General features: G+C 40.0%; 1 protein-coding gene across 3 annotated transcripts in view; it reads left to right on the top strand.

Annotated features, from left to right (window-relative positions):
- The window catches only part of Sfl (N-deacetylase and N-sulfotransferase sfl), a 271,277-nt gene that overhangs the window by 236,830 nt on the left and 12,215 nt on the right, over window positions 1-22,232 (top strand). The window lies entirely within an intron of this gene.

The raw sequence follows: 22,232 nt of genomic DNA on the forward strand, positions 1-22,232 counted from the left end.
TTTATTGTAATGTGTGTATCATTTATAAAGCCATGTATAAATCATATAATGTTTATATACAGGTTCAGATGTCATAATTAATAATCGAATATTATGATTAATAATCGAATAAATCGTCGGCATATTACAAAAATATTGCAAAGATATAACATTTATTAGTGATATATTGGATGTCATTGACTTTCCTGTTCTAGTCGACATGATATTTAGTCGCATCTTATTAATCTTTTACAGAGACGGATTTAATGCTATATAATTTATTAATATAGCACGTGCTTGCACCAGATTGGCACACGAAAAACAAATGCGGCTGCCACCATCGATTTCCATATTAATATCTTTTTTGATGGAATAATATTCTATCCATTTCCATTTACATATATTTTAACCTTTTTAACATAATTACCGAGTGGTGATATTCATTCGCAAGGGTGTGTATCGCTAAATATGTTATTCTATATACACAAAATACCCAAATACGCGATATATCTCACTTCTTTTCATCTATGGATTTTCTCGCCGATTCGCGAATACAATTCTTTTTTTTAACAATAAAGCTCTAATAGAGCCCTTGAATTATAAGCACGCTTACAACGAAGGATTTTCCACTAATTAAATTTTCTAAGACTTCTTTTTATCGACAGATTTTCTCCACTTTAGCTCGAATGAATCTTTCTTTAACAAAAATATCAAAAGTTCGATGTTGAGTTATAAGCGATTTGCAGTGAAAAATTTCTCTCTAATTAAATTTTTTTTCCAAGACTTCAGTTTATTTTGTCAACAGAAATTTTAGTGCACGGCTGAATATTAAAAAGTTCGAAGCGATCAATTACGAAACGCTATACACTTGAAGGTACATTTAAACATTTGGTATTTACAGATTCGATTGAAAACGATTGGAAAAACTAAATCAGGAAATATCGTCAGGTAAAGAGATTCGATTTTTCAGCGTTGCCGAAAAAAAAATTCGCGAGCCAGGCATATGATATCTCAGCGCGCAAATGCTGGCGCGCGGTAACGAACGAAAGAATCGACGTTGCCTGCGCGAGGTGGAGAGGTTTACGACTGTCCATCAAGATTTCAAATTGCTTGCAGGGCGCGCGGGCGCGAGCATTCTCCCAACTTTCCGTGAAAACTCAACTTTTGTAGGAATACGTAAATTTCGCCCGCCGGCAACGCGTAGAAACGGTTGTTGATGAGCGACGCCCCGACAGCCAGTCGGTGCTTCTCTTCTTCCACGTTGCACGTATAAATTTATGCCCGATGAAACGAGTCGCGCTAAGTTGCCAACATCCGCGAGAATTCAACTGCGATATCGCCGTTTTCTCGGACTGCAGCTTTACGGGGAATATCGTGAAGCGGCGGCGGCGCGAGTCGGCTATGAAATTAACTTCTGCCACTCGTCCATGCCTCGCAGATAAATCGTGCGAGACCGAATCCCGTGAAGATGGGTATCGCGCGATATAATCGGGAAATCGCTGATTCATTCGGCGATCTATTCACCTCGCTTCTCTCTTTGGTGGAGAGTTGCGCATTAAAGCTCAAGATCGAATTTCAAGTACGCACGAGAACAAATCAAATATCCGTTTGCCGGTATATAAATGTCTCTAGAAACGGATTTGAATTATACATGAAAAGAAGATGAAATATTCGGTTACTTATCGCCAATGTAATATCTAAAATTATTTTTACCTCTTCTAAATTGTCTCCGTTTTTTATTTTTAATGACTGCGAAAAGGTCAGTAGAAATTATCTTGTTGGGAATTAAGATAAATGTACCAATGTCTGGACCTATAGGTCTGGACATTTTTATCATTTTAGTTCTTAAATAAATTATAACGCGAATTAAAATCAAAGAATCGAAGATAAAAATATTTTTCTTGTATTATATTTTTATTTTTGATTTTAATTCGCGTTATACTTATTTAAAAACTAAAATGATAAAGGTGTGCAGACATAGGTCTTAAGTGTCCCGGCATTGGTACATTTACCTTATTGAATAGAAATTATCAAATCTGCAAATGATAAAGCTGTATGAACATGTGATTCAGTAAGGTTTATGCTAGGTTTAGATATCGATATTCGCTTTAGGTTTGGCGTTTCCTTTCTCTTAGATTCAATCAACAAAAGTTAGAAATAGCTACAAACTGTTTTCCTTGCTTGCAGCTGTTTCGAAAATCTTATAAAGCATGACCGAGTTAAGGAATTAAATTGCGCAACTGGCGAAAAGTGGCGAATTGTCGAAAGAACTTCTCAAAATCCAATAAGTGCAGTGTGGAAAGAAGATTGGAACAACCTTAAACATCGTGAGCGAAACGAGCATTCACGATGCTACTATTATATAAATTTACGTGCATTTGACGATTAGAATTATAATTATAGTTGAAGTTTGCAATTGTTTCGTTTCTTGTTATAAATTAATTGCCATTTGTTACAAATTAAAAATGTATGGTGATACTTATCTGTATTTATTAGAGACGAGAATAATACATTTTAAAAGAGAGCGATTTTTTCAAATTGCTTTCTCGCGAAACCGACTATTTACCTTTCCTAGTTTCATCTATTATTTAGAGAAGTTCGCATCCAGCGCGTTGGATCAAGAAAGATCTTTCCCTCGGCTAAGCTGGAGATCCCTCTTGAACCTCCGAGCACCCTTCTTTCTTTACCGTAAGACTTCTATTCAATTCCGAATGAATTCGGCCCTCTCACATGCTTTCTATTTAGCACTCTGCACCTCTCCCCGCGAAAAGGATCGCACACATACAAAACGGCATAATAAAGTCTACCTACGTACGATCGCATTCTACGAAGGGGATATATAGCCTCCACTCTACCCTCCACTCTCAACACAAAGCTACGTACGGACATAATTATCCACCATACATGTATCGCTATTCACACGTGTATATTGTCTCTCTCTAGGTATAAGTAGTTAAAGCACAATGAAAAAAAATGTGCAAAATGTTGAAAGAAAATTGTTCAGTCAGTAGGTCGAAAAATTTTTTGATGAAAACAACATATGATTTAAATTTAGCTCACACTACCAAAGTTAGTTTACAAAATGAACTATTTACATTATAAAATTGATGTAACAATTTACTCGCATATATTTATATGTGCTAATTTCAGTTTAACAATGCTTCCTAAAAGCATAAAAAATAGTGTTAAAAACTAAAGCGGAAATATTAAAGTTTTTTGATTCAACTATGATTACATGAATAGTAAAATATTTAGGGATAAAAAGTATATTTATGACAATTAAAAAAATTTATGTACAATGTTATGTTGCATCATTAAAAGTTTTTATTTGAAAGTTTTTAATATAGATAAATATGACATTTAGTGCTAAAATAAAGTGCTAAAAATACAAACGGATTAAATACACAAAACAAATTTTGAGGAAAATAAAGTAAAAATTTTTGGCATATCCACATTTTCTTCTAAAAAAATTGTGTCGTAAAAAAAAAGTATACATGATGATAAAACAATTTCTGGAAATTGAGTTTTGCATGTCTTATTAGTATATCCCAGCTATTTTCCAAGGAAGGTAGAGCCTTTGCCGAACTCGTCTTCAGAAAAAAATACAAATCTTTTGTAAATCAATACACGTAGCGGGTGCTCAACCATATTTGAACCCTTGTTGTAAGTTGATTCAGCGAGAGGTCGAATCATCTCGTGATGAAGGGTCATCACGGCTTTGGCACTCTTGGAATATTCTCCCGAGAGCATTCTACCCTTGTTCCCCCTACACTGATCCGAATATCCGTTACATCCCCCAACTCTGTGTGGTTTTCTGCCGCGATTGGCACTCTTGCTCGTAACTTTGTTTCCCAATTTCGTTGCCGCGTCGCCTACCAACTACGTATACGAACTTACCGGACCGTGGATGAAATTTCGCGAAACTTGTCCCGGCAAATGGGGTTCCCCAACGAAGGAAGAACCGTGCGCCGCACCGATGCGACCGACGCGACGCGACGGTGCGCCAGCGGGGTCGTCGCTTTTCTCCCGCAGCGATATGATTTATTCAGAAGGTGGGAGACGTATACTTGGTAGCTCTCAAAGCGCAACCTGCGACCAAGTACACGGTCTCGAATCGCCAGGTCTCGCCACCCACCGTTGGCGTATTCTAATCAAAGACGTATTCTGGCACGCTTTACTAATCTAATCTCGACCCGAGCACGGAACGAGAGGAGAACGATAGACCTTTCGCCGGGACTTGGTGGTACAATTCATGAATTAATGAATGAGCGATGTCTCGAATTAAATGACGATTCGTTACGGCATAATTGATCGAGCTATTCAGAGAGACGCGTTATTCAGTGGGGATTCTAAATGCTCCAAAACGTAACTGAATTATTTACGTTATAGTGCAAACTACCAAAATTAAGATCGTAAAGAAGCATGATAGTCATGTACGTTGATTTGGGCCGTACAAAATGTTCAATCGTCGGTGCGTTACTCGCTCGAATATTTGCAAAAGGCTACGTAACACGTGAATCATTTCTAAATTATTCGGAGTATTTTTGGAGAAAAGTCTTTGTCCATACCGTAAATACCTATGCAACTGCCGAGGATACAGCTAAGACGTCGCATACGAAATAACGGTGACAGACGAGGCAAGCATCTCGCGGGATCCGAAATTTTTCTTCATGAATAATTCTCGACGTTCCCCCCGTGCATTCGTTTTCTCGAGCGGGGCTGAATGCGTTTCAGAAATCTAGAAGCACTGGTCAAACCATGATCCATGACGCTCGCCAAATACACGGAAAGTCGAGTCGCGTCGATCATTCGTTTCGATCCCTCCCCCCTCCCGCCTCTATCTCTCTCCCGGTTTGTCTCATCAAAATTCGCTGTACGTACACGTATTTCTTGAAGGGCACGGATGAGAGTGTAAATGGACTATAAGAAGGTTTATACATCTTGATGCCTACATCGTCCAACAGAAGCGATGTTTGCGTTATGGACTTGGAAGAAAGGAAAAAGCGTGAAGATCTCTCAAGGAATCTGTTTGTGAATTTCGAAATAGTTAACAATTTTGTTTTATTTGACAATTTGAATACACAATTATATATTTTCTACTATTTGATGGGACATATGTAAATAATTTTTAATTAATAAAGCAAGATTATCTCTCTCTTCCATACCTTTTATAGATAAAAATTTATTACTTACTAAAAATGAGCACTGTACACATTTTCTATAGTGGAAGTTATTTCAGTTATGTCGACAAGCTTTTCGTGTAACATATTGTATAGGATATATAATCTGTGTAACTGATAATGGGTCGAATGAAATATAAGAAATGTAGCCTATGTAGTAGATATAGGAATTGTAATCTCCCCGTTACAACGTCTTTTCCATTCGTATTCTCGTAGTTTGCGAAACGAAGTGCTCTGCGACATCAATACTTCCGTCGATACTTCGCTAATAGTACTTACACAATCATCGAATCTTGGAGAAACGATCCTTCCGAGGAACGAGAACCTACTTCGTCATTAATTTCAAGAGTATCCTCGATCGATATCGGTACCCTGCCTCCCGATATCTATCCCGGAAAGTTTTCAAACCCTATCGAACTCTCCGATCTATTTTACAATCGTGGGAATAAAATCGTGAGAGGGATAGTGGCATCGAGATGTTCGCCCGCGATCGTCGTCGGTCGAACGAGCATAACCCTTTTATGGAAGGAGCTTTTAAAATCTCGTACTCGCGGCAGAGAAACGAAAATTAAATATCCGCTAAAAAGCGGGCGGAATTTCACAGGAGTGCGGTAGCGATCAGTTTGTCAGGAGAAAACGTGAGAGGCCAGGGAAAAGGAAGATACAGGAGGTGGGAGAGGAGAGAGCGGACGACTGTCACACAGAGGGACAGTACTCGTATTCAGCCGTTCGCCCGAGTCCACTTTTTTTTTCCACGCGCTCGCAACAGAATGCAAATCGAATAGGAGAGGGAATTTAAAGTCCGCACAGTCCTGTTGACGAACCCTGCAAATTAGTGCGCGAGCGTCGCCGACATCGACGCCAGCGTCAGCGCCGCGCGGCGTTAATGAGATTCCACGTAGATGAAAGGGCCGTGGACGAACGTGGAATTAATGGAATTGTCGAGTCTACAGTACGCGGCTTCATCGATCCCTTTCCCGCGGCGCCGGAAACGACTAGCCAACCGATGTTCTATCGGAACGTATCGAGAGACAACTGTAACGTCGGCGGGGCTTTCCTTCATTATATTCCGCCGGACAATCTATCGATTAATGACTATCGCTCGTAGTCTGCGCGATCGTTTCCCGAAACGATCGGACGCAAACGTGATTTGCATAGTCGCCGATAAGAGCGACCGATATCGCCGCGCTACGATAATGCAGCTCGGGTCAGAAAGTTCAAGGACCTTGGTCGATTGACGACATCGGCGAATCAATTAATAGATCGATTAATAGCTCTTGACGACAAATATAAATTGGACGATTCTTCGATTAAATCGTGATGGACCTGTCGACATGCGTTTTTTACATTACTGGTGTGATAAAAATATGTATTGAGATACTTTAGTTTATAAAAATAAAATAGACATAATGTTCTTATATCAATACTTTTGATACTCGCGTTTTATGCATCATCTTCAATTTAAAAATCTGCCTATATTAGGACTTTCTACTTGGTAGAATGTAGTTTAATATTTTGTATTCATTTTTCAAGATCTTTGCCAATCTAGGAAAATCTACAATCTAGATTATTGTTATCTAAATTTATAATATATTATAATAATATAATATAAAAAAGTTGCATTTAAAAAAATTCTATTGTGCCATTTATATTAGAATCTAAGAGATTCAATTATAATATAATTGTTTTTAATAATTTCGAATATTGAATGTTAAAGAGAATGTTTTACTTATTTTAATTCAAATACTTTACCGTAAGTGTAGTCGTACTTAGCAGAAAGTTAATGCAGAAGATTAGTTTTGCTTTCGCAGACTTTAAGAATTGATCTTTGTCTTCTGTTAACTGCATTACGAGGAGTACAACGTCTCTCAGCACATCTGCATTTACTATCTCTCAGGGTATAGAGTAGCGAAACGGCTTTTGCGGAACGGCTGCGTCATTTGCATTGCCGATAAATGCGTGTCGTTGACGAAGCCGTGCGGAGATAACGCTTCACCATCTCCCATTCCTCGAATTCTCAAAGACCTTGGCCGATTTAATGAATTCGATGAACCCGTAAACACAGTGAACTCCGTTTTGTCATTGCAGAATCGCCGGCGCAGATAATTCGACCGTTAGAGAGACACGCGGGCGCGCGGACACGCGATAATCGCCGGCGAAAATATTTGCGCTGTATTATGCGGCCCGTATGTCCCCCGCGATAGAACCGACAATCAGTACACCGGCGCTTGTCACGTCGTCGTAATTAGGCAAATAAAGCAGCTGCGAAGTAGATCCGGCGCAGGCCGTTGTTTTTGCGCGCGCTCGGCTCGATAGATTATTCATTCACGATTATATTATCGTCGTTCTGCCGCGCGAATAATCGATTTTGCGCAGCGTAGGCTGAACGATATCTTTCTTGACTCACTTAACCCTTGATTAAGATTGATTCGCATGGCACAATTAGTCGCAGGGATCGTATATAACATAACTCCGTTATGCTGTTACTATAATCTACTTTGTTAATCTAAGATTTGAATAAATTAATAATCTTTCACACACACACACACACACACACACACACACACACACACACACACACACACACACACACACAACACACGCACACGGGCCATGAGCTGATTTTTCGTGTACTTTATAAGTAACTACGGTCACTTCGAGAGAATTAAAATCCACTTTTAGCAAATATGTTTTAAAGTTAGAACGTCTACCAAGTAGAAGAGGTCCTAATACAGCCAGATTTTTAAAATAAAGATGCTGCATAAAATGAATGTCTACAGTATTGATATAAGAACATATTATGTCTTTTTAATTTGATTTAAACTAAAGATATCTCAAATTTAACACATTGTTTTCATCACGTTCTGACTACAGCGCGTCAGTCTCCTTTGAAATTTCCGTCCGCCTAAATTAACGCTTTTACCTACTGTGTGCCCCGGCGAAACGTTCCGTTAGCACCGAAACGACGTGATTTGCATCGCACTCCGATAAACGCGCGTGCCGATAGCACCGTGCATCGCCGATAGCGTTGATCGGCGGGGAACTTCGAGGACGCGAACCGCGTAATCGAATCGACAAATTCAAATGAGCGACTTGGTTGATCCGCCAACTCCTCGATGTGATGTTGAATCGTTGCCCGAATCCTCGCCAGTTGGGAAACTTGTTATCTATTTAGCGAGACACAAAGGAATGATGTGTAACTGACTTTGTGATGGAGATGTTCATTCCTTTAGGACACCGAATTTTGATACTTCTCTCGTAGAGTATAGAGAATTTATCAGTTTGTTTATTTTTTGCAGGGTTTTTAAATTTATCTGTGATAATAAATTGATAATTTTAAAAATAAGAATTACTTAACATTTGAAATTTTCAAAAACAATTATATTAATAATCGTGATAAGCTCAAATGATTAGAAATCAAACAATGAAAGGGCACAGAGCCGCAGCAAGATGTTCACGTAAAATTATTTTTAATAGATATTTTCCAACCATAATTATATTAACAATTATATTAGTTGAATGTATTTTAATTAAATTAATGGCACAAAAAAGATCTGTTTTGAAATCGTTTATTTATTACTAATTAATTTGATGATATTTAATTTAGATAATACTAACTTAAATAGTAGATTTTTAAATTGACAAGATCTTGAAAATAATCGTACATACAAAATGTTTATGGAAAATAAAGTCAATTGAAAAGAAACACGACAAATTCACAATCTATTTTAAAACAGATAAAATTTATCTGTTAAATCTATTTAAAAATTAAATCTTTAAAAATTTTAAGACAGATTATATTTTATGTTAATGTAAAGAATTTTATATAAATCGAGATCTCATTAATTAATAGTATATTAATTTTTATATTTATACTTTTATCATTTTTCTCGCAAACAATTATTGCTGCATTCTTGCTGTCATTAAAACATTTAACAAGTGTTATATAACGACGTATAATACCGCAACCTTTGTATGCAGTTACAAAGGTAACCATTTTGTATCTCAGGGGACGGATTATATATTTCTTTGATCCGAAAGGATTAATAAGCTTTACAATTACAGTCCCAATGTAATGCCTGAGTGAAAGCAGACGAAATACAATTATGTATTTAACGACTACGTTTCGTACTTCGTAAATCGGATGGACATTTTTTGCAGGATAACTATATCTGATTTCGCTGGTGTCTTGGGAATCTCGAGGTTGAACACGACTGGTTGAATGTCGAGTCGTAGGAAGAACAATCTGCCGTCGTGGCTACCTAAATATTCTGTAGATCAAGGGTAGCACGTGTAATGGAGCGCGGAGATTTGTTGCGATCCTAAGCCGATTATTGGATTCAACGAACTCGATAGAATTGTATGAAGCCGATTAATGGTATTGGAAAACACGACTCTACCACTGAACTTCGATGCACGTTTGTACAACCGAGAAAGGTGGCACAATTATCCGGCACGGCTAAACTTGATTCCTCACGAGAAGTCACGGATCGTTATTTATTAATTCGAGCGTTTCTTTTAGTGTGTCTTATTTGACAGCGACGTGCAATTCAACTACTTGTTTACCTTTATGGATAAATCGATCTGTCACGAAAGCCGATCAACTTTATTTTCTCTTTCGACAAAAGACAATATCTTACGAAACAACGCGGTATAGACACAATATCATATTGTTTTATAATATTTCATCTGATACATATGGCGATTGAAATATACACAATTTAATGTTTGTTTGAAATTAATTATTTTATTTAATTAAAATAACATTATATTTTATTTTACTGCACATTAGGAATATTTAATCTGTCTCGTTATTTTGTCATAAAAAAAGAAGAAACGGCAGACAAGAACTGGTGATAATATTGATCGCAACATCGCCAGACTCCATTTTCCTTACATATATAAATAAGAGAGCCTGATCCGTGTACAAGAGGTGTACTTGAATCAATTGTTATCAAGGTACCAGAACACGCGGCTTACATACATTTCCGACAAGTCGGACAGTTCTTCATTACTATCTTTCACTATAACACGCCGAACAGGTGTACAATTAGCAGTTTAGACTTCAGAGCCCTGCCCCGTCGACGTCACGTCTTACAATAGGGTATTGTAGTCGAGCCGGAAGATAATTATCGCGGCCTATCTTGCAAATTGGCCGAATACATTCACGCCAACTTTTTCCACGTTACAACAAGTGATCGATCGATCGGGCGTTCATCGGTCATCACTCGCGCACCTTGATCGGCATATGCCGTAATGAACTATCGTCGTCCCCCCCCCTCCCCCATCTAAACACGAAGATACTGTCACGCCCGATAATCCGTCTTATGACTATGCAGATTTGTCGCAGATCCGCTTTTCGTACGTCATGTTTCGGCACGGCTCAACGATCGATCGATTAGCCGCTCGTGGTCATTGCTCGTTGTTGAGCCTCGTCAGTAGTGTTGCCTGATTTGCATGCCCGTCGGTAGTTTAAGTTGATGGCTTCCTGTGCAATCGCTCTTCCAAGGCAACCGGGGCAATTGGCATGGCAGCGCGAACGATAGCTTTCACGGATTGCATCATTTATGAATCTTCGCTTCTTCGAATTATACATGACCCTTGAGAATCTACGTAAGTGTACGCGTGTATGGAATTTTAAATTTCTTATACGAGCTTCGAGGGAGAAGCGTAGACGACACTGAAACTTAACTAGTTACACAAACTTTAGATGAAACGACATTAAATTCATATACCGACTTAAGTAGAATCTACAGATTTAGACCGACAAAAAATGTCTTTGCGAATTTAGCTGAGAGATACAGCGACGAGAGAGCTAATTTTATTTATTAAATAGCGTATACTAATACAAAACTTCATAAAATGCTAAACGTATAGTGTATAATAAATGTAAGGATTAAATTGAAGCCATGTTGCATAATAATATTCCAAAATAAGCAAATAAAGATCTTATGCTAATGCTTATATGCTCCATGAAAAACAATGTCGGCACGAATAACGGACATATATCGTCCGTTAATGCACAGCTCTCTCACCCTTTCTTACGGCGCACGTCGACGATAACGTAAGCCGAAAGCACGCTGGACCTTGGCCGATTAATGGTAGGACTAACTCCGGCGGAATTAGCAAACTTGGAAGTCAATTTGAATCGCCCACGAAGACCACAAAGTCCATGATCGAAGCGGCTAAACTTCGAAACTTGCGGCGGTAAGTTATTGTTGGCGATTAAGCTAAAGCATGCCGCGCATTGATGCTCGCCCGAGATGTTGTTCCAAAGCACGAAGAAAAATACAAGCCGGGGAGCACGGGGACAGCGTGGGACAACGAAGACGGATTACCGTCCGAGTGTTGCGATAAGTGAAGCGAGGGACTGTCGATGTAGGTTCTTCGATAAACGTGTGCTGAAGCGAATCTCGATACGAGGGATTAAGATATAATAATTTAATTCACAAGACTTCTTTCTCTCTTATGAAAATTCTCTACAAAGGTTCCCGATGAAAACAATCTCCGAATTTGATCGTCTGTTGTATATTTATTTTTTATTATTTCTACTAATTATTGCATATTATTCCACATTGCGCTATAATGTTCAAGCACTTATTCCCAATGTTCGGAAAAATGCCACGCAAATGTAAAAATTGCCAAAAACAATAGTAATTTTTACGATAACGTTTCTGTTGTGCCATCATCGCAAAAAAGCGCCTCGGTATTCTTTACAATCATCGACGCGAACAAATTTGGTGCTACAAAATTCACGAGTCACAGGGGCGACTTCAAACTGAAAAATCACGTGCATAGGACAGGCCCCGCCGGGTGATTTTATTTGTGGATTCGTTCGCGATTCAATCTGACATCGTACAAAAGAATAAATGCATGCCGCGCTTCTGAAAACCCGTGGCTATCTCAACGTTGCAAAAGCAAATGAAAATTTTTTCCACTGTAATCTCTCTATGTCCGGCATTTCGTCACAAATATGTGCTCCGCTAATTAAAGATTATTATCAAGCAGGCCATATGCTTTTTCAGCTTTTTTAAAAGGTAAAAGCTAGCCGTTATGAGCACGTTCTACATAAATACGCGTGGCCTTTTTCGCCACTAATTAACGCAATAAATTAGATCCATAATGCAAAAGCCAAAAAGTATTACCGGCTAAAAGTCATGAATGACATTAATCCCGCGATATATATATCTATACGGCTTTCCTCTCTGTATTGCGAATATTATGTTATCGCAAAATTACACATATTCAGTTGCCAGAAGAAAAGAGAATTTATCCCAAATGAAAACGACAGATTGATATAAACTATATAGGAAATAAATTCTTTCAATATATTTTTAACAGTGACAAATCAGTGGAAAGAAGCATTCTATTCCGAATTTGAGAAAAGCTCTGGTCGATGGATCTCGGCCGAAGAGTTAATCTCGCACCGCGCCGGGTAATGGCCGCGTTAATTCCGCTCGCATCGACGCGAGCTACGCGCCCATTATACGGAATAATTGGATTTTTATCCAGATACAGATCATCAGGCGCGGCTGTCTGAACCGCACGATAGAAAGTTCGTCGGGAAATGATCTGCAGCGCTGGGCGCGCGCCGCCGCGCCGGTTTTATTCGCCGCGTTCCGGCATCGCCTTTTTTTTTACATTTCTACGCCGCGGCACAAAAGAATAAATATACGTATATATACCCACCTCTTGCGGAGAATTTCGCGGAGATCTCGACAATACGCGAATGCGGATTCCACCGCGCGCGCCTTCCGTCCTGGACGAGGCACAATAGGCCAGCTGCGGTGGATCCTCTCGAATTAAATCTCCATCCTAATAAAACGTCTTTGTATGCGTGCGTAATCTCCCCCGCGACGAAAGACGAGAAAGGCGTTTGAGTAGATTAAACTTTATACAAATACGCCTCGACGATCCGACAAAGAAATTCCGATCGTGACGCACCCGCGACAAATTGGCTGAGTCGAAAAATGTACTCCAAACGTTGCCCTTATTTTTTCTGTAAATTTTCCCTCGTCTTTCATTCAACGCTAGTTATGGACCCTATAAATACCGATACACAACGGAGACTTTTATTATTAGTATATTATGTTTTTATATTGCACATATTATATTATGTATATATTATATTATGGCGAACTACGTCTAGATTTAAAACACAGATATTCTGATGGATGAATCTAAAATTTCTTTTTCTGAAAAATTACATGTAATGCCTCTGGAACGAAAAGCACAGTCTGCACAATGCAGTATACTGAATCTTCTATTTGTATTCTTGCATAGAATTCTCGAGGTATTCATTTCTCGCTTGAAAATGTATTTTCGCCTTATTACTGTCTGCCGAGGAGTTTGTTAAAGCACGTTCGCGAGTGAGGAAATTTAATCGACGAAAAATATCTCGGAGATATATAGCGGTGGTAGTATATAGCTATTTTAACAATGATAATGCCGCAGGACATTTGTAAACAGTTTTTCTGTTCCAATGAAATATTCTTCGTTCCTGACATAATTTATGCAAAAATTATTAATATTTTTACCAACGAAAACAAAATAGCTGCAAATTAACTAAAGTTACATCCGATCCATTGGGTACATTTAAGATCCGTCTCGTCTCGACGCGGTTCGATAGGTCTAGGACACTTTGCTTGTCCGCGAAAAACATCCTTTTGTATTTCTTCGGAGGTGACGGCGGTCGCTTCCGCTTTGCCAGCTCGACAAGCACCTTATTTTCTTATACTCGCCCTTGCGTCGCCGTTCCTCTTCATTCCGCGGAATGCACTTTCGGCAAATCCGCCTGGGCGACGACTTTTCTCGTTTGCGCTCGTTCCCGTTGTCGCCGCGCACCGGATGCGACCGCCGCCAGCCAGGAAGATAAGTCCTTGCCGGGAGTAAATCGTGTTTGCCCACCTCGTCTACGACGACGCTCCGCGCCGAAGGGTGGCCGGTTTCCTTCTTCGTTTGAGCTTCTTCCCGACCCTCGTTGTCCCGCCACCTTTTGCTTTTAGTTCCTCCCTCAACGAGAAATGACAATGGCTGCGAGATATCGCGCCGTCGAATGACGTAGCAGCGTTTATCTTTTATCGTTTCTGTTATCGCACCATTCACAAATACCGTTAAGAAAACGCGCGAAGTTTAGCGGACGACCGAAACGTTTCGCGACTACGATGCTCGGTATCGATATTTGAAAAATACATATTCGATACATTTTGGAAAGGCATTAGACAATCGTGCGCTTTATAGTGAATAGCCGTACCAGTTTCTACGCTACGGAGTATCGGTACTATAAGACACTACGAGATAATACACACTGATAGTGCTAGTAAGGCTAAAAGCATCCATAATCGATACTTTTGAAGATCCCTATCTGGGTCATGAGTATCGGATATCCTTACCAAGAGCCGGGCCTTATGATAAGATGGGGTTACCGCGATCATCTTTCATCATTTTATTTTATCCGTGTTAGTAGTATCCGCGAGGCGTGTTAGTACGACAGTAGATGTAGTTATTTTATGTTACAACGGCTGTTATGTCTGCAGCGTTTAAACGTATGCAAACAGGTTGTCTCGGTAAACAGCAATTTATAGCGCGTAACGAATGGCACGGTAATCCTCGAGACTTTTTACGTCTTCTTTCATCTTTCTGTTTACTTAATAGCTTACGCTCGTTTATTGTAATCGCGATTTTCTTCTGCTTCTTCGCGAACGCGGGAGGAGACGCGAACGGTAGAGTATAAGTCGAACCTTCGTTTAAATCCGGAGGTGCGAAAACACCTCCGGTAGCGAAGAATGAAAGATTCAGGAAGTCCGCGAGTGCCCGGATTAATTCAATATTTTGCAATGCTAACGTGTCGCCGGCCTTGTAAATCTTCAACGAAAACTACGAACGGGGCACACCGGCGCGGCGGAGGAACTTCAGACATTTATTTTTGAGAGAAACATCCTGCACCCGTGAGAGAAAACATCGGGCAATGTCGTCGTAACATCCGGCGCGGCGCGGCGCGGCGAAGAGAGCATGTGCAAAACTAGATTCTCGGGCAGTGCCCGTCGCAGATCTATTGCAGATTGCGGCGGAACTCTGAAGATTACGAAAGTTGAGGGCATTAAGAAAGAGCTTTATCTACATATATCACGATTCTCGACACTTGCCAACTAATTTTTTTACAAAGAGATACGAGTGTCAAGTTGTGTGCTGATTTATAAGAGATGACAAAAGACTGGAAATAGATTTTTATTGAATACATTTAGTGTATAATATACATTTAGAGCAGCGACTTGTTAAGATCAAAAGTTCGCTCGACTGTACTCTCGCGTAACTTTTTGGAATTCCTGATATTTTTAAGCAGTTTTAATAATGCCGACGGGAATTTATCGAATCGCTCCTCTGTAAGGTATTACCTCGGCATTCTTTATACATTTTTCGAATTTATGTGCTATTAATCTAGTCAAGGGCCCTCTCTCTCTTTCTCTCCGTTTAAAACGTTGCGCGACTGTCATGTCATCGCCGTAAATGTCGCCGTGCCTTTGGTCCAATTTGCGTCAACTATGCGGCATAATTTAATTCGAGGAGTAATTTAAAAAGTTTCACCCGGTTGCATAAAACGAAACGGTTCCGCGAAGAAGGCGATGTCCGCCGCTCGGTAACGCGGATCGAAACTAATGAGCCCTCCTTGGAATTTCCTTCCTCGCATCGCTGACATTAAGCGTATGGCAAATCGAAAAGATTTCCACGGAAAATTATGAAGTTGTTTTCCCAAAACTCCTGAGTTTTTCCACTCGCGGAAAAGCGGAGGGCCGGTCGAGAGGACTAGAAGCAGGAACGGGGGCACGTGTCGCATCGGCCAGAAATTTACGAGGCGACTACGACTTCTTTGGAACACGCCCCGGGGGTAAATTATTTCCCCTCCGGGGTCCACCGTTGCTTCCCGATGTTGCATCGCGTCGCGTACCCCGAGAAGTCGCTTATCGTTTTTGCATCCTAAAGGGATAACTTATAACCGCCGCGAACGATCGGCGATTGCACATTCGAGCTGAATTCGCGTACGCTGTTATCCAATCCTCTGTCGTTTAATCCGTTTAATTAAATTATTCTTCTTAATGAAAATATACCTAGGCCCTTGTACGCCGTTACAATTCCGACCGCACAGCACTTTGCGTTTATAATATCTGCTCCGCACGCGAATTTCCGCGAATTACATCTGCATTTTAACGTGAAATTCGTTCGATGAGTTTCTAGCCTCGCCCACGGATAATAAAGCGCCATGAGTTAGATATGTATTAGCATAATAACTTTATAAAATTCCCTTTTTTTAATACGCTGAAAATAATATGTATATGTATATGTATATGTAAAATCGGGATAAAAATTTCAAGATGCTCCTTACTCTTTGTATTATTCGCCGAGGAAACTGAGCAACATTTTACTTGATTAAACGATTTACTGAAGAATCTGTCCGAGCGCTGATGTGCTTTGCTTTCATGTTTTAATAACTTGAATTTAAGATAAAATTACAGCTGGTTAATTAAACTAGCCGCGTAGTAGTCTCGTTTTCATAAGGCTATAGTTTTCTTTAGTAGCGATATTGCGATTTCCTATACCTTTCTTTAAAAGATGCAGTTTGATTAACATGATACGCCATTAATCACTTCACCGTAATATTAATTATATTAAAGTAAACTTCGTGCTATTACATTATTACATATACATATATTACCAATTGGATGTCACATTATCAAATACATTCCTATTTATATTAATTTAAATAAGAAAAACGTGAGGGAGAAAAAAAACTTGAATTATTTCATGTAATCTTGATATGAGTGATTAATTGTGAAAGCTCAATGAAAATTATAAGCATGTAATATTATTGATTAACATTAATTATAACCTCCCAATATAGGGCATTAGATATTAACGAACTTAACGAGGACAGAGATAGTAGAATCGATAGAATCTCTCGGCTATCTCGTCTCAGAGATCAATAGCGTCTTATTCAGTATATATCTCTAATATCAAGATATCGCGTCAATTTTATCTCTCCTCATTCTGTATTAATTAAATTTAATTCAATCTTTGTCGCCCGGGTGAGACAGGAAAGTTCTCTGTCGCAGAGGCAGGGATGAACTTTTAAGGACACGAAGTTCGAAATATAATTAACGAAATTGCCGCGCCGGTGCCGCCGGCGTACTCCGCCGCACAAATTTCGAAGTCCGGGCCAGTATCATCCCCATCACGTGCACGCCTTTCATCGTTTCGCGATTGGGGACGGTTGTGCCAGGGATCGATACTTCTGAATTTCGCTTTCGGATTCTTCGCGTGACGCGTGGGCGCGCGGCGGGTGCGCGCTTGGACGGCGAACTCTCGATTGTTAGCCAAGAACAAAAGGGCCCCCATCCAGCGGCGTGGTTCGTTATGACAGTTCGTTAGTCTCGTAAATTGGCTAACTCGCCGTTAATGGGCGGTTACCAATTATCGAATCGATTACGTCGCTAAATTATACCCGGTATTCATTAGTTAACTTAAATTTTCTGCGCTCGTCGCGTACCCCGTACCCGGTACCGTGAGGCACCATCGACCTGATCCGTTAACGCGGAAATAAAGTCAGCTGTGGGCGCGCGACCCGATATAACAACGTTCACTCATTATAAAACTATTAGATCGGGCGGATTACTCGTGGCCCTTAACTTAACTCGGCCCGAACGCGTCGGCTCGCCGCCGCGCCGTGTCGTTGCACCGTGCTGAAGTCATTTATCTTCATTGTTGCTGCGCGAAACTAGTAAATTACGCATTAACGATGTAAGTGCTGAACTAGCGCTAACTATACCGGTGGGCAACTATCTGAGAAATCACAATGAGACTTGATGTTTAAAAATTGAAATACCTATTAATATATGTATACAGACGTGCTTTTTTCCAACGCGTGCTTTCTCGACAGCGTTGAAATTTTTATTTCTCGATTTACTATTTGTACGTTACTAGAGTAAAGCACATATACTTTATCATTATTATTATTATTATTAGTTATATTAATTGTCGAGGGTTTGTCGAGATTTCTCATTGTTGACGCTTTATTTTTATTGCTGCTCTCTAATATAGCTTGAGAGGTGCTGCTCGTGTCTTTATGTATAACATTTCATATCATCTGCAATAAAATTATTATTATTATTATTGGTGAAGAAATCGCAATAACAAGAATATTATTCTACCAACAAATCCGATGTACTGGACATTTTATAGATCGACAGTATCAGGACTATTTTGCATTCGGGATAACGGCAATCTGGCGTTCTGGCATGCTAACGCGTTGATATATATGTATATACGCGATTAGAATCAGTCCTGAATGTTAAACACAAATAGGAGATACCCAAACTATCGTTGATATTGATCCGCATGAACCGCTGGTGGGTTTTCCAGTTATGTCATGCATGCACAATCTAAAACTGTTTGCTATACTCCGAATATTGTTTGCCATCTTTTAACGACAATATTACCCAGCGGTTGCACGATACCGTACTGTCTTCTTTCTTCCCGTGCTCTTCCCTTTCATTTGGCGAAGCTTCATGTACATACATTGCGGAAAGTCGGGGATTGGAACTATTTGGCAAATATTCATGCAGCGGGATAATTTCAGCTCCAAGCAAGTCGAAGCAATATCTAATATTTATCGTTAACACTAATGCGCCTAAAATATTTATCACTTACCATTTTATTATAGATGATCTAACGTGATTCTCTAGTCCGGCTATTAACCATTAAAAGAACCGAATGGCTCGTTCGAGAATAATAAATTTTATATATATATTGTTACGTCCAACCCCGGGATTAGGATAAGAAAATCTGGGAAGCAAAGGAAAGGCTAACCAAAGGGGTCGGGGTAAGGAAGGACGCAACTAGACGCTTAAGGGCCGGTTGTTCCAACCTCTTGGTAAACTACCTAATAGTTAAATCATATATGTGTCTTTGTTTATCCTTTACATTGGACAAAGATAGACATATGATTTAACTATTAGTTAGCTTACCAACAGGTTGGAACAACCGGCCCTAAGAAATTTCGCTCGCAGGTACACGCTCTGAGGCGCGTGACGCGAGCCGAACGCACTTTCGATGGCTCAGGAAGGGTCAACGTCCGTAGAGACGCTAGAACGCCTTCCGTGAGCGGTGCGATCGTCGGTCCTCTTTTAAGTCAAGGAATTTAATCCCTTTAACTTAGGATCGGACATCGTGCAATTTCGAGAGGTGATTATGAGGTGTGAGGTCTTATTTATAATAATGAAGAACCATTTAATTTAATTTTAAAACAAACTAAACATTTATTACAATAAAAATAATATTTGTTGGTAACATTGAGCAAAACTGAACATTAATTACATTAAAATAGTACTTGGCAGTGACATCGAAATTGTGAGGCAATTGAGATAAATGAACGGAAGCGGAAATGAATGTCATTTGTTTGTGTGAGCGTGTATGTTGTGTATTTGAAAACTAAATTAAGCCGCAATTAAAAATAAGGTGTTGTATATGTATGTAAATTAACTAATTTAAAACGTGTGAAAATCAAAATAAATAAAATTTATTCCATAGTTATTAATCTAATGTTATGGTCTCGGGATCGCCTACTTTCTCGAGATCGAGAGTTGAGGCGGTCGAGGAGGTCGAGGACGGACTTCGGGAAGAGGAGAGGGAATCGGGAGGTTCTAGTAAGGAGGCGGGATCGGGGATGACGGGGACCACGCGAAAAGGGGCCACGCGACAAACAGGGCGATAAGGTCCGGTAACAGGCCGCGATGGTAGGACAACAGGGCGAGAAAGCGCGACAACGGGGCGATTCTGCTGTGAAGAACAGGGTTCCTCCGAAAAAGCTGGTAGAGGCGGTGGAATGGCGAATCGCGGAGCACCGGCGTTGAGCTGCTCCCGGGGGAGTTCAACTTCCCGTCGCGCCCGCTTGTTCTGTCGATTTCTCTTTCGCTTGATCGTGCGGAGATTCTGTCCTCGAAGGGGTAGGACTTTCGGATTCACTAAAATTATTTATTTATTTAGTCGATCTCTCTCGGACCCGGTCGGAAGCGAACAAAAGGAAATCGTCGAGCTTAAAGGGGGGGGGAGAGCTCAGTGGACAGGCTGGGTCCACGACAGCGATGAAGACGCCGGGAGGCAAGTCAGGCCCACGACAACGCCAACGACCGCTGGGAACCTGATGCCTACACTGACCGACCCCAAAATAATAAGCTTCCGGGGATCCGACAATCGATAGACCGTTTAAGAAGGGGGGCGATAACGCGGAAAAAGAAGGATTAAGAGAATTACGGGACTTACTACTTGATGAGTTCAAACGAGTGGCCTTCTCTCTGAAATGGACGTTGGACTCGTCGGTGGGTGAGTCGGGGCGACTGATGGTCCGTCGGATCTGTTGCACTGACTCTAAACGTGGAGTCGAGACTCGAAACGAATGAGATTCAGATTATAATACCGAGCAATGCAGACTGGAACTGAGAAAATTTCTCTGAGGGCGAGTCCTGCGACGTCGCGATTTAAATAGGAAGCTTCGAAGGATGGAAGGGGTGGATTTCGTGTGGGATGTGTCTGGTTTTCGTTTAAAGGATTTCTGGTTGGCGGGATGTTTCTAATTATTATTTAAGGGAATTCTTATTGGGCGAGGTGTTTCTCACCCAAGAGGTAGATTTTAAGTTTATGCCTATCCTAGAAAGTTAGAGACGGTTATCGATTTTTCCGGTTTTCCATTGGTGAGCTCCCTGGTAAGGCCCCCACTGTCTTATTGGGGGTGTAACCCATCGGTTCTTCCAGTGACGCATTTGTTTTTCGGCTATCGCCGATTTCTCTTTTATTGGGGTTCCTCACTTATCTCGCGACCCTGTTTTTATGTCGACAGACGATGCATACTTCTCAATCTTAATAGTAGGTACAAGTCAAACAGAACTTCCGCCACAGGCACGTCTTAGGCTTTGTCTCTGTTTGTCGGAACCATCGTACGAGCAAATTTTAGAAAGCTCGCTCGATGCAATAAAGATCTTTATCAACTCTGTCTGGGATTCAGGCCCTTTTGGCGCGTCGTGTCGCCGGATTTATTATAGTTATGGGCCAGACAAGGTTGATAGACAAAATTCGATCACGTATGCCTCGTCTGTCAATACTCTGGAGGGTCGCTTCGTCGCCTAGGCAAATAGTTATTATAGTTGCATAAAAAAAAAGGAATGTGAGAAGATCTAAGCTCACTCGCCGATCGATAACCGTCCGTGCTCAGTTTATTATCCTACCTTAAGGGATATCTTAAGTGCTTAAGAATTCCCGCGAAAAAGGGAAATCGTGATATCCGTAGGACGTAACAATATATATATATATATATATATTATATTATATATATATATATATATATATATATATATATATAATAATACGTAATATATAATAATATATAATATAATATAATATATAATAATACGTCCTACGTATATTATTATATATTATATATATATATATACACATATATAGCATTAGTTTCGATATATTACAAATAACAAACAGCACAACTTTACCTACTACAGCCATTGAATATTTATTTTATCGCGACTTTACGATCGATAGGTATATGCTTTCCATTCCCCGAAAAATCTGCTAAAAAATTGAACATGGACTTGCCATTGAGCAGCCGGTACATTTCTCTTCTTTTTTTATTTATTTATTTTTTTGTTAAATTTTTTTATCGGAATGCACATCTCCAATAAATCTGATATTCGCGCCACCTCTTTACGACGCGCGACAGGATATGAGAGAAATCCATCGGTACGGTCGACGAGAGAAGCCTCGCCAGTTTATTTCCGCAATAAAATCATTTTATCGCGTACAGGACAGAAGTATGGTCTGTCGAAATTTTTTTGCGATTGGGAGGGTACACTGGAAATAAAAATTCAGATAAGGCTGAAGCGCGCAACGGAAGACAGCTTCAACGGTGTCGGGATATAATTTCGTGAAAAAAAAAAATGTAATAAATCTCCCGAATGTCTCGATGTAAAAGAGAGCGATGTATCATATGTGTAATTGCTTTATTATTCGCGGAGC

The sequence above is a fragment of the Temnothorax longispinosus genome, chromosome 4, assembly GCF_030848805.1.
Source record: "Temnothorax longispinosus isolate EJ_2023e chromosome 4, Tlon_JGU_v1, whole genome shotgun sequence".
In the NCBI taxonomy this organism is placed as follows: domain Eukaryota; kingdom Metazoa; phylum Arthropoda; class Insecta; order Hymenoptera; family Formicidae; genus Temnothorax; species Temnothorax longispinosus.